This window comes from Capra hircus, chromosome 6 (genome assembly GCF_001704415.2).
Source record: "Capra hircus breed San Clemente chromosome 6, ASM170441v1, whole genome shotgun sequence".
Lineage (NCBI taxonomy): Eukaryota > Metazoa > Chordata > Mammalia > Artiodactyla > Bovidae > Capra > Capra hircus.
Window position 1 is genome coordinate 25,436,457 of NC_030813.1, and position 13,400 is coordinate 25,449,856.

General features: G+C 39.7%; 1 protein-coding gene across 4 annotated transcripts in view; it reads right to left on the minus strand.

The window, feature by feature from the left end:
• C6H4orf17 (chromosome 6 C4orf17 homolog) overlaps positions 1-6,851 on the minus strand; it is a 94,150-nt gene extending 87,299 nt beyond the window's left edge. For 3 of the 4 annotated variants that reach the window (XM_018049280.1, XM_018049279.1, XM_018049278.1), the window contains exon 1: positions 6,692-6,850. The gene's annotated coding sequence lies outside the window, so the exon portion shown is untranslated. Of the gene's footprint in view, positions 1-6,691 lie in introns of all 4 variants that reach the window. The other variant, XM_018049282.1, reaches the window with a different exon arrangement.

Consider the following 13,400-nt stretch of genomic DNA (forward strand, 5'->3'; position numbering starts at 1 on the left):
GCACAAGAATGAAGACAGATATATATATGAAGATGTATAGTCTTCATGAAATAAACATTCAGTGTCTTATGAGCACCTGGGAATTAGCAGGGTTCTTGGGTCAACAATATTAAAAATTTTAACTTACATGTTCTAAAGCCAAAATTATATATCTTAAGATTGTATATATGTAATATATAACATACATATAAGTACATATATAATATACATCAAGTACATATATATATATATATACTTGGATTTTTATGTTGCAATAAAGACTTTTTAAAAGAATTTTACCCTGCAGATTTAGCCATAAAGATATGACACATGTATTTCCTACACTAATATTAATTTTATGGATAGCCTTTAATACATTGTAACCATTCTTTTTGGATTCAAATGTAAATATTTTTAAAAAGCACTTGTTACAAAATAAGTTGAATTAGGTTTTGAAAACAGATCATTGCATAGTGTAAGTTACTTGATTAGGAAAGAAATAGTGAAAGGGAGGATACAAGGGAGGAGCACATTTTAAGTGATTAGCTTTAAGAATCATTCTATAACTAGATGAAACTGAAAAGCATAGTATAAGAGATTTGTCAGCATACATGAATATTTCAGGAAAATATGTCTTTTCATAATACTATTTCCAAATTGGGAAAGGAATATGTCAAGGCTGTATATTGTCACCCTGCTTATTTAACGTCTATGCAGAGTACATCATGAGAAATGCTGGGCTGGATGAAGCACAAGCTGGAATCAGGATTGCTGGGAGAAATATCAATAACCTCAGATATGCAGATGACACCACCCTTATGGCAGAAAGTGAAGACGAACTAAAGAGCTTCTTGATGAAAGTGAAAGAGGAGAGTGAAAAAGTTGGCTTAAAGCTCAACATTCAGAAAATGAAGATCATGGCATCTGGTCCCATCACTTCATAGCAAATAGATGGGGAAACAGTGGAAATAGTGACAGACTTTATTTTCGGCTCCAAAATCACTGCAGATGGTTATTGCAACCATGAAATTGAAAGACGCTTGCTTCTTGGAAGGAAAGTTATGACCAACCTAGACAGCATTTTAAAAAGCAGAGACATTACTTTGCCAACAAAGGTCCATCTAGTCAAAGTTATTGTTCTTTCAGTAGTCACGTGTGGATGTGAGAGTTGGGCTATAAAGAAAGCTGAGTGCCATAGAATTGATACTTTTGAACTGTGGTGTTGGAGAAGACTCTTGAGAGTCCCTTGGACTGCAAGGAGATTAGACCAGTCCATTCTATAGGAAATCAGTCCTGAATATTCATTGGAAGGACTGATGTTGAAGCTGAAGCTCCAGTACTTTGGCGACCTGATGCAAAGAACTGACTCCTTGGAAAAGACCCTGAAGCTGGGAAAGATTGAAGGCAGGAGGAGAAGGGGACGACAGAGGATGAGTTGGTTGGCTGGCATTACTGACTCAATGGACATGAGTTTGAGTAAACCCCGGGAGCTGGCGATAAACAGGGAGGCCTGGTGTGCTGCAGTCCATGGGGTTACAAAGAGTCAGACTGAACTGATGATACTATTAAGCATACAAGTTCAGCTACAATCACAGTGTAATATATATATTACATATATATCCTAATAGTCAGTTCAATAAAGCAGTCCCTAGTCCTGATTGGCTTAGTAATGACTCCATTTAACAAAATAATGTTTTTAATTGTATACATCTATACTGGCACAGCTTGCTATATCTATTTACATTTTTGCTGTCTAGTTGCTAAGTTGTGTCCAACTGTTTGTGACACCATGGCCCACGAGGCTTCTCTGTCCATGTCTCCAGGCAAGAATGGGTTGTCATTTCCTTCTCCAGGGGATCTTCTTGACCCAGGGATTGAACTCACGTCTCCTGTATTGCAGGTGGATTCTTTACCTCAGAGCCACTAGGGAAGCCCCGTATCTATATATACAATATACTTAATTCTTAATAAAATTTAAAGATTTTATAAAATGTTTTGTGGTGATTTTTTAAGAGGGTAGTTTATTTATTATAAAACTTTTATTCTCTATGGGTAAAGCATTAAGACACCTATATGAAACATATGAAATACTTTGTAAGAAAAGTAAGTAATGTGAGTACAATGGAAATTGGAGCTTTCAATATAAGGTTATAATACATCTTGTGCATTCCTGCCTTGGGAGATTGCACAAAAGTCTAGGTACTTAAGAGTATTTACTTTTACGTGATGTGTATTTCCCAATGAAAAGTGGCTTGAACCCATGCCGGGAGCCAGCATGGGGAATCCCACCCATGGGAAAGGTCATGAGGAAGGGGGCCTGACAAAACGCAAAGGCAGAATCAGGCCTCAGGGGTCCCCTCTGGATTTTCTCGAGCATCCATCCCCAAAACCAGAGTCTGCCTGCTTTACTGTGTTATGCTTTCCACCTACTCTTCTGACATTAACAGCAGGCTGTCCCCCACCACCTTTTTCTGGAAAAAGTTAATTTAGAGCTTTTAGATAATAAGTCTCCTGGGCATAATAAGAGTGTTTTCAATGCAAAAAACCCCTCTGATGGCTTTCTAGCCTGCCTGCCTGACTCTTACAGCTGCGCATGTGATTGTTTGCAGCCTCCTGACCACCAGAGGCACAGGAAGCTTAAAACATCCTAGGAATGTAGGGGCTTCTGAGGAGTCAAAATCATTAGAATAGGACTGATTAAGGGTTTCATTTTTTTGAGCCAATACTTGCTGCCAAGTTTTCATATCTTTTATTTGTTGATATAGTTGGTATATAGAAAAAACAGGTAGTAGCCCTGGTATTAGCAGCATTAGATCTTTGAGTTAAGTACTTTCTTTGTTATAACCCACTGCACCTTTGTTCTACAGGAATGTAACTTTATTTAGTACTTTGAGGGTAATGCAAATTAAAGAAAAAATACTTCAAGGGAAAAAGAGTTTTCTGGCTGATAGACATTTATCTAGGAAAAGAGCCATAAAAATGTTAACAGGCCCCCTGGCCAGAAGATGATGTAAAACCACCTAAGACCTTTTGTATACGGGAAGATATGCAAAAAGAAAGCCTAGTCTCAATAAGGGTCAGGACTTCTGCCCCTGCATAACTCTGTATATTCCATTATTTCTTTATGTACAACTTGGGGTATATAAGCTGCTTTTGAAAATAAAGTTGTGGTTCTGGCACCGATGCTTGGCTCCCCCATGTCGTTCTTTTCTCCCTTTTCTGGCTGAATTCCCATCTGGAGCATGGAGGCTCACTGTGTCTACTTATTTGCCCTGGCTTCTAAGACCCATGCGAGAGGGAGCCCAAGGCGGGGCACCCTCCGCTATTCAAACAGGTGCTGGTGGCCTACGTAGACGCTGCAAACCCCTTGTCTCAGAGTTTTATTGGTTCTCTGTGTAAACCAAGTTATTCAGCCTCTTTTCTCCACTAATTTTCCTACCACACTATTCTTTCCTAATCTCTCTTTATATTTCTAAATAAATAAATCTCTCCTCACTGACACCATCTCCCCTTCGAATTCCCTGGATCCACCAGGGACCCTGGCAAACCCAAGGAGTAAAATTTCTTTCCTTTGCCAGTTTCTTGATCTGCATTTAATCTAGGTTTGAAAAACAAAGCAAAACAAAAAACAGCAGAAATATCTTAAAAGGTATATTAAATTCCTTTGTGAAGTAACTTCATCATCAGCTGTTCATCTATGGCACTTCTCAAAGCACTTATAGTTACAATTTATTAGAAAATATATACATATTAGAAAATATATACATATATATATATATATATATATATATACACACACACACTCTCCACCTAAGAATCATTCAGAGACTTCCCTCATCCATTAGCAATGTCTACAGTTACAACCCAAACACCTAATGAAGGAAAATTGATCCCCAAAAGCATTTTTAACCAGAAAAATACATAAAGTATATTAATGTTTATGACCCTTACCTCAAATTTTGAGAAAACTTGTTACACAAGGATATCTAAAGTTATATACAAATATAGTTACACCAGAAGAAATGATTCTAAAAAGGAATAAAACTTTATCTCTCTCAGACCAGCTTTTTAAATGAACTCCACTTTATGCCTAGAGTTTCTTATAAATTTTATTTTAAAAAATGTTGTATATGTCACAATTTTATATTTTTAGTGCTTATTATGAAACTTTGTGAAATCATTTCTCACTTCTGAGCTCGCCATGACCAAACAGTGAACAGAAAGACCTTCTTCAATCTTCCCAAGGAAACCTGCCTACGAGCAGTTTTTCATATCACAGAAAATGCTGGTCCTAAGGAGAGATCAGGAAATGGATAGTTTTTATGTATTTTTCATTTCTAATCAACAAAGCCATGAAGCAGTATCAAACTGAGTTCTTGGCTGTTAAATCAGAGGATTAAAGAAGTAGCTATAAGAATGTTAAATAAATATCCAACTTCTTGTTTAAAAAATAATTTACGATTTTATCTACTTAAATCATGAGTGAAGGGTATTAATTTATTATGCAATTTTTCTTTTCATTTCAACCACATACCAAGCAATGAGTTAGGTAAACATGTAGCTCATGGTGGTGAGTAAAACAGATGTGGTCTCTGCCCTAACAGAGCATAGAGTGTAGCAAGACACCCACTCAATAAGAAAGCAAATAAACATACAAATATATCACTGAAACACATGACGTGTTAAGTAGGGCAGTGACTAAAGCACTGTGTTAGAGGAAAAAAATGGAAGGAGGGAATCTTCCAACTTTCTATAAGGTGTCTTGGAAGGCCATTCTGAGTAGGTACAATTTAAGCTCACCTCTGAAGGATGAGCTGGAACAGGCCCCATGAAGAGAGGGGCAGAATTCTCCCAGTTGGAGGAACCACATAGCCAAAGGCCAGTAATATGGAAAAATTGACTATCTCCTACTGGGAACTGAGAACAGGTCAGAATGGCCTCAAAACATTAATAATATTCTAAATGCTGATTCCTTATGAAGACTTTTATATATTTATCTCAATAGTCAGCTTTTATATGCACTTGTCCAGAAAAGAATGTGCTTTAGCTATTACCAAGATTAACATTAAATGATTTTTACTTAGAAGAAGAAAATGGCTATAGATAGATAGATATAGCTTTCCCAGGAATACTCTTTCCCCCATGACCTTAACTCCAACCTGCAAAATTCTTCCCATCAACATTTTATTTCTCACTCCTCTCTGTATCAAAAAGTTTTCCTATTCCTCTGTAACAGTTAGCTGACTGAGGCCTCATAAACTAGCTTGCCATAGTCACCTCCTTCTTGCATATCTATTTCATTCATCTTCTTGTTTCCGACTCCCTTATAGAACTGGAGTCCCTTCACCAATCAGCCTTAGATTCCTGTAATCTGTTCTACCGCTCTTCTGATATTGCCAGTCACCCAACAGGCTACAGAGAAGTGAATTATGTCTTTTCTCTGAGAATTCAACCCACTATACATGCAAAGTTTTAGAAGATAGAAACTGTGCTAAAATTTTTTTTTCTTGAAACAGTACCTAGTAAAACATTCTATGCCCAATGAACACTACGCAGAGAAAGAGAGAACAAAGTTTTCTCATCAGGAACTCAGCCCTGGCAGTACCAAGAGGCCCTATTTCACCTCTACCTGCTTCTAGAAGCTTGGTATGGCAGAATTCTAGCCTAATCTGGGCTGTTGTCCCTTTGAAACAAATGGTCATCATAACATGTCATTTTGTAAGAATGCCAATTTCCCCAAATTCTACAGTTTATCTTGTGTGAAGGATATTAATATCTATCTTTTTCTTCTCGTTGCTTTGAATATCTCAGTTCATCCAAATGATTTCCTCTAATTATAGTCAGAGTAAAAATGAAGAAACTGGGCAACTTCCCTACACTGGAAGTATATTTCAGAGGATCAACCGGCCCCCAGCCACCAGACTTAGGACTTTCATAGAAGAGATCAAGCACGTTCCTTTGGTGTCAGTGCAGCAGGCAGTGCTTATAGGAACAGCAACAGGCCCTGAAAGAAAACACCTAACCATCCCCAGAAGTCTCCACACCGCACTCAGGAGGCCTCCCACATGAGGTCTCTCCCCTTTTAACCAAGAATATTTTTCTCTTTTTTAAAATTTACACAAGGAAATATCCCTGAGCGTCTATATCCCGATTACTTTACCCCAAGACTAGCCTGGCATTTTGACCACACCCATATGGGTTGTCTCTCCACCTCCTGGAATAACCACCTCACTACTCCATGGGCAATGCAAACTAACACGGCCAAAACTAAACCCTTCATTTTCTCCAAAGTTGATCTGCCTACTGGCTTCTCACTTTGGTCTGTGGCCCTACCATCCACTCAAACTCAAAAGCCAGGCCCCTTGCTGGAATCTTCCCTCTCCACCAGCTTCCACAGCTAATGATTTATTAAGACCTCTTGATTTTACCTCCGAGACCATGAACCAATCAATTCCCTTGCTTTCTTCCCTACTACCAAGTTTCCCCAGTTTGTGATTTATTCCCTCATCTCTTGCCCAAATTCCTACAACAAACATCAACACGAGTCCCTGCCTGTTACAGTACAGCTTTGAACAGACTTGTCCAGATCCTTCAAGTTCATCCACAGGAAGGCTCACAATGAGCACTCTTTTTCTGTTCTTTAAAATACCAAAAAGCCTTTTGAGAGCAAAGTTGGAAGTGGCACCAACCTCCTTGTACTACGTTCTCTTACCTGAGGCTCAGAGCAGGATATTTCACAGCCTCCGCATGGACAGGAAGTGCAGGGAGACTGAAGGCCTGTTCACTGTGGAGCAGCTTGGCTTCCACCCTGGTTGACTCCTGTTAGGCGAGTGTGAGAGGAATGGACATCACCTGAAAAGGGAGGGGATAATGCCGAGCTCAGGTGCACTCGATTGACACACCTCGCTGGTGTGAGAGCTTCCTATCAGAGCAAGAACTTATTGCTCCCTTTCTCTTAAAAAGTAGATATATCTTTCACTGGTTTATTTCCCCTGAAAACCAAGATTGAGGATTCTGAGTCTAAATACCATGGACTTAACTGCTTTATCTTTTACCAAAAACAAGCTTAGTGATGCTTTGGGAATCATGGCATTGTTTTAGTTAGATTTACTGAGTTTGGGTTTGTTGTTGTTATTTTGATGTAAGCCATTTAATACCATTTCTGTTTTATGCTTTTGGTTTTTTTGGCCAGGAGGTACGTGGGATCTTAGGTCCCTGGCACCCAGCATTGGAACGTGAAGTCTTAACCACTGGACCACCAGCGAAGTTGCTGATTTACTGAGTTTTTAAGTGTAAGTTTTCTGAGTCAGCCCTCCATATCCTTGGATGTCAAACATGTGGATATGGAAGGAAGATGATGGAATCTGAGCATCCACAATGGGTACTAGAACGAATTCCCCATGGATATCAAGGGATGAATGTACTCAACCAAAACACAGTCAGTGTAACTTCATTTTCCCTAATCTTTGGGAAATTACCTACTTAAAGAGAAATGTTTTGATATCCTATTATCTTCCTCTATGGTAATTACAGAGAGAGCTTTGGGAAATTCTCTATACTGCCTCTTGTCTTTCCCATAGTCTCCAGAATGAGACAGCCAAGGAGCAAATTTGAACAAGCTGCTCCTTTATTTACAAGTGATTCCAGAACTTCACTTTGCTTCCTGGACATGAACATGAGTCTAAGGCCCTTCCTGAAGGGCTCTCCCTCCCACCACACTCTGGCAACACTAAAATGCTTGGGTTTCTCCTGCACTCACCATGTTTGGGTGTCTTTTTCCTGCTTACTTTCTCTCTTGCTATTCCTATTCCTTGTGATCCACACAAAGGCTTTGGCATAGTCAATAAAGCAGAAATAGATGTTTTTCCTGAATGCTCTTGCTTTTTCCATGATCCAGCGGATGTTGGTAATTTGTTCTCTGGTTCCTCTGCCTTTTCTAAAACCAGCTTGAACATCAGGGAGTTCACGGTTCACGAATTGCTGAAGTGTGGCTTGGAGAATTTTGAGCATTACTTTACTAGCATGTGAGATGAGTGCAATTGTGCGGTAGTTTGAGCATTCCTTGGCATTGCCTTTCTTTGGGATTGGAATGAAAACAGACCTTTTCCAGTGCTGTGGCCACTGCCGAGTTTTCCAAATTTGCTGGCATATTGAGTGCGGCACTTTCACAGCATCATCTTTCAGGATTTGAAACAGCTCAACTGGAATTCCATCACCTCCACTAGCTTTGTTCGTAGTGATGTTTCTAAGGCCCACTTGACTTCACATTCCAATATGTCTGGCTCTAGATTAGTGATCACACCATCATGATTATCTTGGTTGTGAAGATCTTTTTTGTACAGTTCTTCCGTGTATTCTTGCCACCTCTTCTTAATATCTTCTGCTTCTGTTAGGTCCATACCATTTCTGTCCTTTATCGAGCCCATCTTTGCATGAAATATTCCCATGGTATCTCTAATTTTCTTGAAGAGATCTCTAGTCTTTCCCATTCTGTTGTTTTCCTCTATTTCTTTGCATTGATCACTGAAGAAGGCTTTCTTATCTCTTCTTGCTATTCTTTGGAATTCTGAAAGAGATGGGAATACCAGGCTACCTAACCTGCCTCTTGAGAAATCTGTATGCAGGTCAGGAATCAACAGTTAGAACTGGACATGGAGCAACAGACTGGTTCCAAATAGGAAAAGGAGTACATCAAGGTTGTATATTGTCACCCTGCTTATTTAACTTATATGCAGAGTACATCATGAGAAACGCTGGACTGGAAGAAACACAAACTGGAATCAAGATTGCCAGAAGAAATATCAATAACCTCAGATATGCAGATGACACCACTCTGATGGCAGAAAGTGAAGAGGAGCTAAAAAGCCTCTTGATGAAAGTGAAAGAGGAGAGTGAAAAAGTTGGCTTAAAGCTCAACATTCAGAAAATGAAGATCATGGCATCCAGTCCCATCACTCCATGGGAAATAGATGGGGAAACAGTAAAAACAGTGTCAGACTTTATTTCTGGGGGCTCCAAAATAACTGCAGATGGTGACTGCAGCCATGAAATTAAAAGACACTTACTCCTTGGAAGAAAAGTTATGACCAACCTAGATAGTATATTCAAAAGCAGAGACATTACTTTGCCGACTAAGGTCCGTCTAGTCAAGGCTATGGTTTTTCCTGTGGTCATGTATGGATGTGAGAGTTGGACTGTGAAGAAGGCTGAGTGCTGAAGAATTGAGGCGTTTGAACTGTGGTGTTGGAGAAGACTCTTGAGAGTTGCTTGGACTGCAAGGAGATCCAACCAGTCCATTCTGAAGGAGATCAGCCCTGGGATTTCTTTGTAAGGAATGATGCTAAAGCTGAAGCTCCAGTACTTTGGCCACCTCATGCGAAGAGTTGACTCATTGGAAAAGACTCTGATGCTGGGAGGGATTGGGGGCAGGAGGAGAAGGGGACGACCAAGGATGAGATGGCTGGATGGCATCATGGACTCGATGGATGTGAGTCTGAGTGAACTCTGGGAGATGGTGATGGACAGGGAGGCCTGGCGTGCTGCGATTCATGGGGTCGCAAAGAGTCAGACACGACTGAGCAACTGAACTGAACTGATTCCTATTCCTAGACTATTCCCCCAATTTGCTCCCTCGTCTTAGCAAATTCCTACATCTCCTTTAGGATTCATTTTAGTCTTCACTTCTCAAGAATACGTCCTCTGACATCAGGGCCTCTCTGCTGTCTCAATAGCCTAAGTGTGAGTTGGTCGTTGTGTGTGCCATGTTAGATTGTCGTATTCTGTGTGTGTTTGTTCCCTCACAAGTCTCTGTGCCTGTCTCCAGCTGCCAAAGGAGAGGCCAACAAGAACAGATATACAATAGTGTTTCTTAAATAAATGCATACAGATTCTTAAATAAAAGTATAAAAAAAGATCCCCTGAGGACTGGTTTCCTCTGCAGGACTTGGAAAGAGGCTGAAATTGGCACTGTCTAGCTAGGCCAAAGGGTTATGAGCAAGTTCATAGTTAAAATAGGAAGAAAAAGCAGAAACCACAGTTCCCTTTTACATGTACTTTGGGACACTTTTTCAACTGCCTTGTTCATTTCTCTCTTGCAGTAGAGTTGAGGAAAATGAAGCAACAGCTGAATATTTTGTGCCTGATGAAAACACCAAAATGAAATACTGGATCACCATGTGACCTGAACAAAGCAATCTTTCCATGTTTATCATGCCTGATTTAGGGATTGCTTCACAAATAAGGGGGAATGTACAGAAAATGATTTGTTAATCATTATATAAATAATTTTCCAGTTTACAAATGATTTTGAAAACTGAGGAAGCTATTGGGGAAATGCTTATATGCCCACTGTGACTCCATGTCTTTCTTTTATACTTTATTTACTTTTATTAATATTAGCTTTTAATCCCACTGAATTGACCCCATTCTCCTATTTTATGTTCTTCAAACCTCCTACCTCTACATTTCCTCACCTATGATAGGTTCTAAACCAATAAGGTAGGTTGAAATGATGGTTTCTTTCAGTGATCTCTAAGTGTTTACCTTGGTTGTTGCTATAATTTTCATGTTATATTCTGGTCTTTCTTCCACAGGTTGATGAATTTCTAACCCAGGAAGCCAGAAACTAGAATTTTCATCACAGTCATGTTCACATTGAATAGCTCCTGCTTATTGACTTGTTTGGTAATCAACTTGAGGGCAGGACCAATTTCAGTCAGGAACCTAGCAGGAGACAGTAAACTTAATCAAATTAGAGTTTAACTGAATAAAGTTTAGGAAGGGTTTTTTTTTTTTTTCTTTTTCTTTTAAGAACCGTAGGCAGTATGAGTCATTCCAGCAAGGGGTGATGAAGTATTCAAAGTCTTATTACAGTGGGAAACTGTTATCACATCCAGGCCTGAAGGGCAAGGGCAGGGAAGACCTACCAGAACCCAGCAAGAGCTGGAGACATAGCAGTGGGGCTGCCTGGCAGGAGCAGTGGCCAAGAGCCGAAAACACAGTCCCTGCCCAACCAGGATGGGTGGTGAGGAAGACAGGAAAGAAACACCCCAATCTTTCCCTCCTTCACCCTTGATCATCTGCTGGTAACCTCTTTGACTTGACCTAGCCAGAATCCATAGGCCAGGGAGGCCTATTGTTCCAGCTGTTGGAATCAGCCTCTTGAGAGCACAGTACAGGACAGAGAATGATCTGAAGGTCAGGCAGGGTATCACAAGCATAGGGCATCTACCTCACTCTTCTTTCTCTCCCCAGTACTTGGCACAGTGCTTGTCACTTAGGTCTCAATGCAACTGAAAGTGGGGTCTAGCTTCTTGCCACTCAAAACCCAATAAAGAAGCAAGGCTCGTGGAAAGGAAAGTTTGCTTTATTTCAGGGGGGTACAGGGGAAAGCAGACTCCTATCCAAAGACTGATTCCCCCTCTATTGCCAACCAGTGGGCAAGAGCTTTTATAGACAGAGGGAAGGGGCTACATTCAGAAACAGCACAGTCATCTCCGACAGTCATTGTGAAGTTGGTCATCAGTGGTCTGATCAGCATCATCTCAATTGCTTAAAGTCGAGTTAGTCTTCAGTTCCTTGGTCAGCTTTTTCCCATTTTCTTGAGGCCAGTTCTTGGACGTGTGGCAGCTTATGTCATGGCTATAGTCTAGTCATCATGTAACTAACTTCTTCCACCTGGTGCAGGTTTCAGTACCTAATAGACAGGTCACAGGATATGGCTCAGAATATTATCTATAGCCCTTGAGGAGATCCTCAACTATGTTTAATGAGTAAACGATTGTTATTAGGTCTTGTTGGACTGTTTCCCTTTATTTCTGCATTTTCCCACATCTCTGACTAAACTTATTCCTTGGCTAAATATTTTTTAGACAAAAGGCAGGCTGAGGACATGGCAGGGAAGTATCATAGGGTTTCACCAATAAATATTTAGTAAATAAATGACTCCTTCTGGAATTATTCAGAGACAACCTAAGCTGATCCAAAAGTGACTGAGAATTTCTGATGAAACCAAAGACTTGGATGACTTGACTATAGTGCTCCTTCATATTTCTAGTGTGTCTCTGATGATTCACGGCTGTTCCCCTTACATTATTATAACCCCCTCATGGACTTGAGGTTTTACAACAATTTGTCTACCAAACATAATTTTAAAGCAGTTATTATCAATAAAACCCATACATTGTCACCAGGTTCGGATCAGCATAAGATATCTAAGGTTACCACACTGAGTTTACATAGTCCAACTGAAAGAAAAGCAATTTGACCTCTTTGCAGTCTTATCAAGAAAAGATGTATGCTTGTTTAATATCCTAAGTAGCTCTTTGCCCCTATTATCCGTTCTCACAGTTCCAGGATCTCTAAGATGGAGAGCCAATAGATTGTCTTGAAATTTGATAAACTGATGTTCTGGGGAGAAATTAAAGCCAGCATGAAATCTGCAATTGACTTTGTGACCACCATCCTCCCCTTTTATGATATGAATATATGATGTATTTCTATATATAAATTTAGTTTTTTCAGAGGTATAGAATAATGCAGTGCTTAAAAGAAGATTTGTGTCTTGACAAGACAAAGTACTGGGACAGAAGAATCCATTTTCTCTGCTATGTTAACCTACTAATCTATGAAACACAGTTAGTTCTCTGAACAGGACATCTGCCTCCACAGCTTCTGCAATCATCCCCACCATTCATTGTGTCAGTGGATCTGTCTTATGTAACAGTTTCTTTCTCTGTGTAAGGGGAATAAAAATCTTGTTCTTTGAAAACCAAGGTTAGAATTCTATGTATATTTAGCGGCACTACTTTTAGTATCAGCCTCAGGCTAGTTCTTTCACATAAGACACTTTTGCAATTCTGGGTAGATATAAAGACTACACTCAGTTATCAGTGTCCTTTAGCTATTACAGGCTCAAGATACAGTAACAGAGTTTGCAATCTGTTTCAGAGCTAGCATTGGCCGGGTTCTCTCTTGAACTTTGAAACCAAAACCAGTTTCAGGGAGAATCAAGGACATAATTATTGTCATCATTAACAATTAACTTTTAAAAAAACATTATATAACTTTAAAGGTCACTATCTGTTTACACTTATTACAAAATATTGGCTATATTCTCCATGTTGTGCAAAACATTTTTGATCCTATCTTACACCCAGTAATTTGTACCTCCCTCTTCCCCACCCCTAAATTTCCCTTCCTACACCCTCCCCACTGGTAACCACTAGTTTGCTCTCTATCTCTTCATTAACAATAAACTTTTAATGGCTAATCCTATGTATAATTCATTCACCTTTCATCTACCCAAAGTTCAGAAATACAGTGGAAATCACCAGGACAAACTTTGCTCAATTTTAGCAAGTGTTCCCAAAGGGAAAATTGAAGCCTGCCAGTCAGAGATCCTTTGAAAGAAGGGCCTTCTC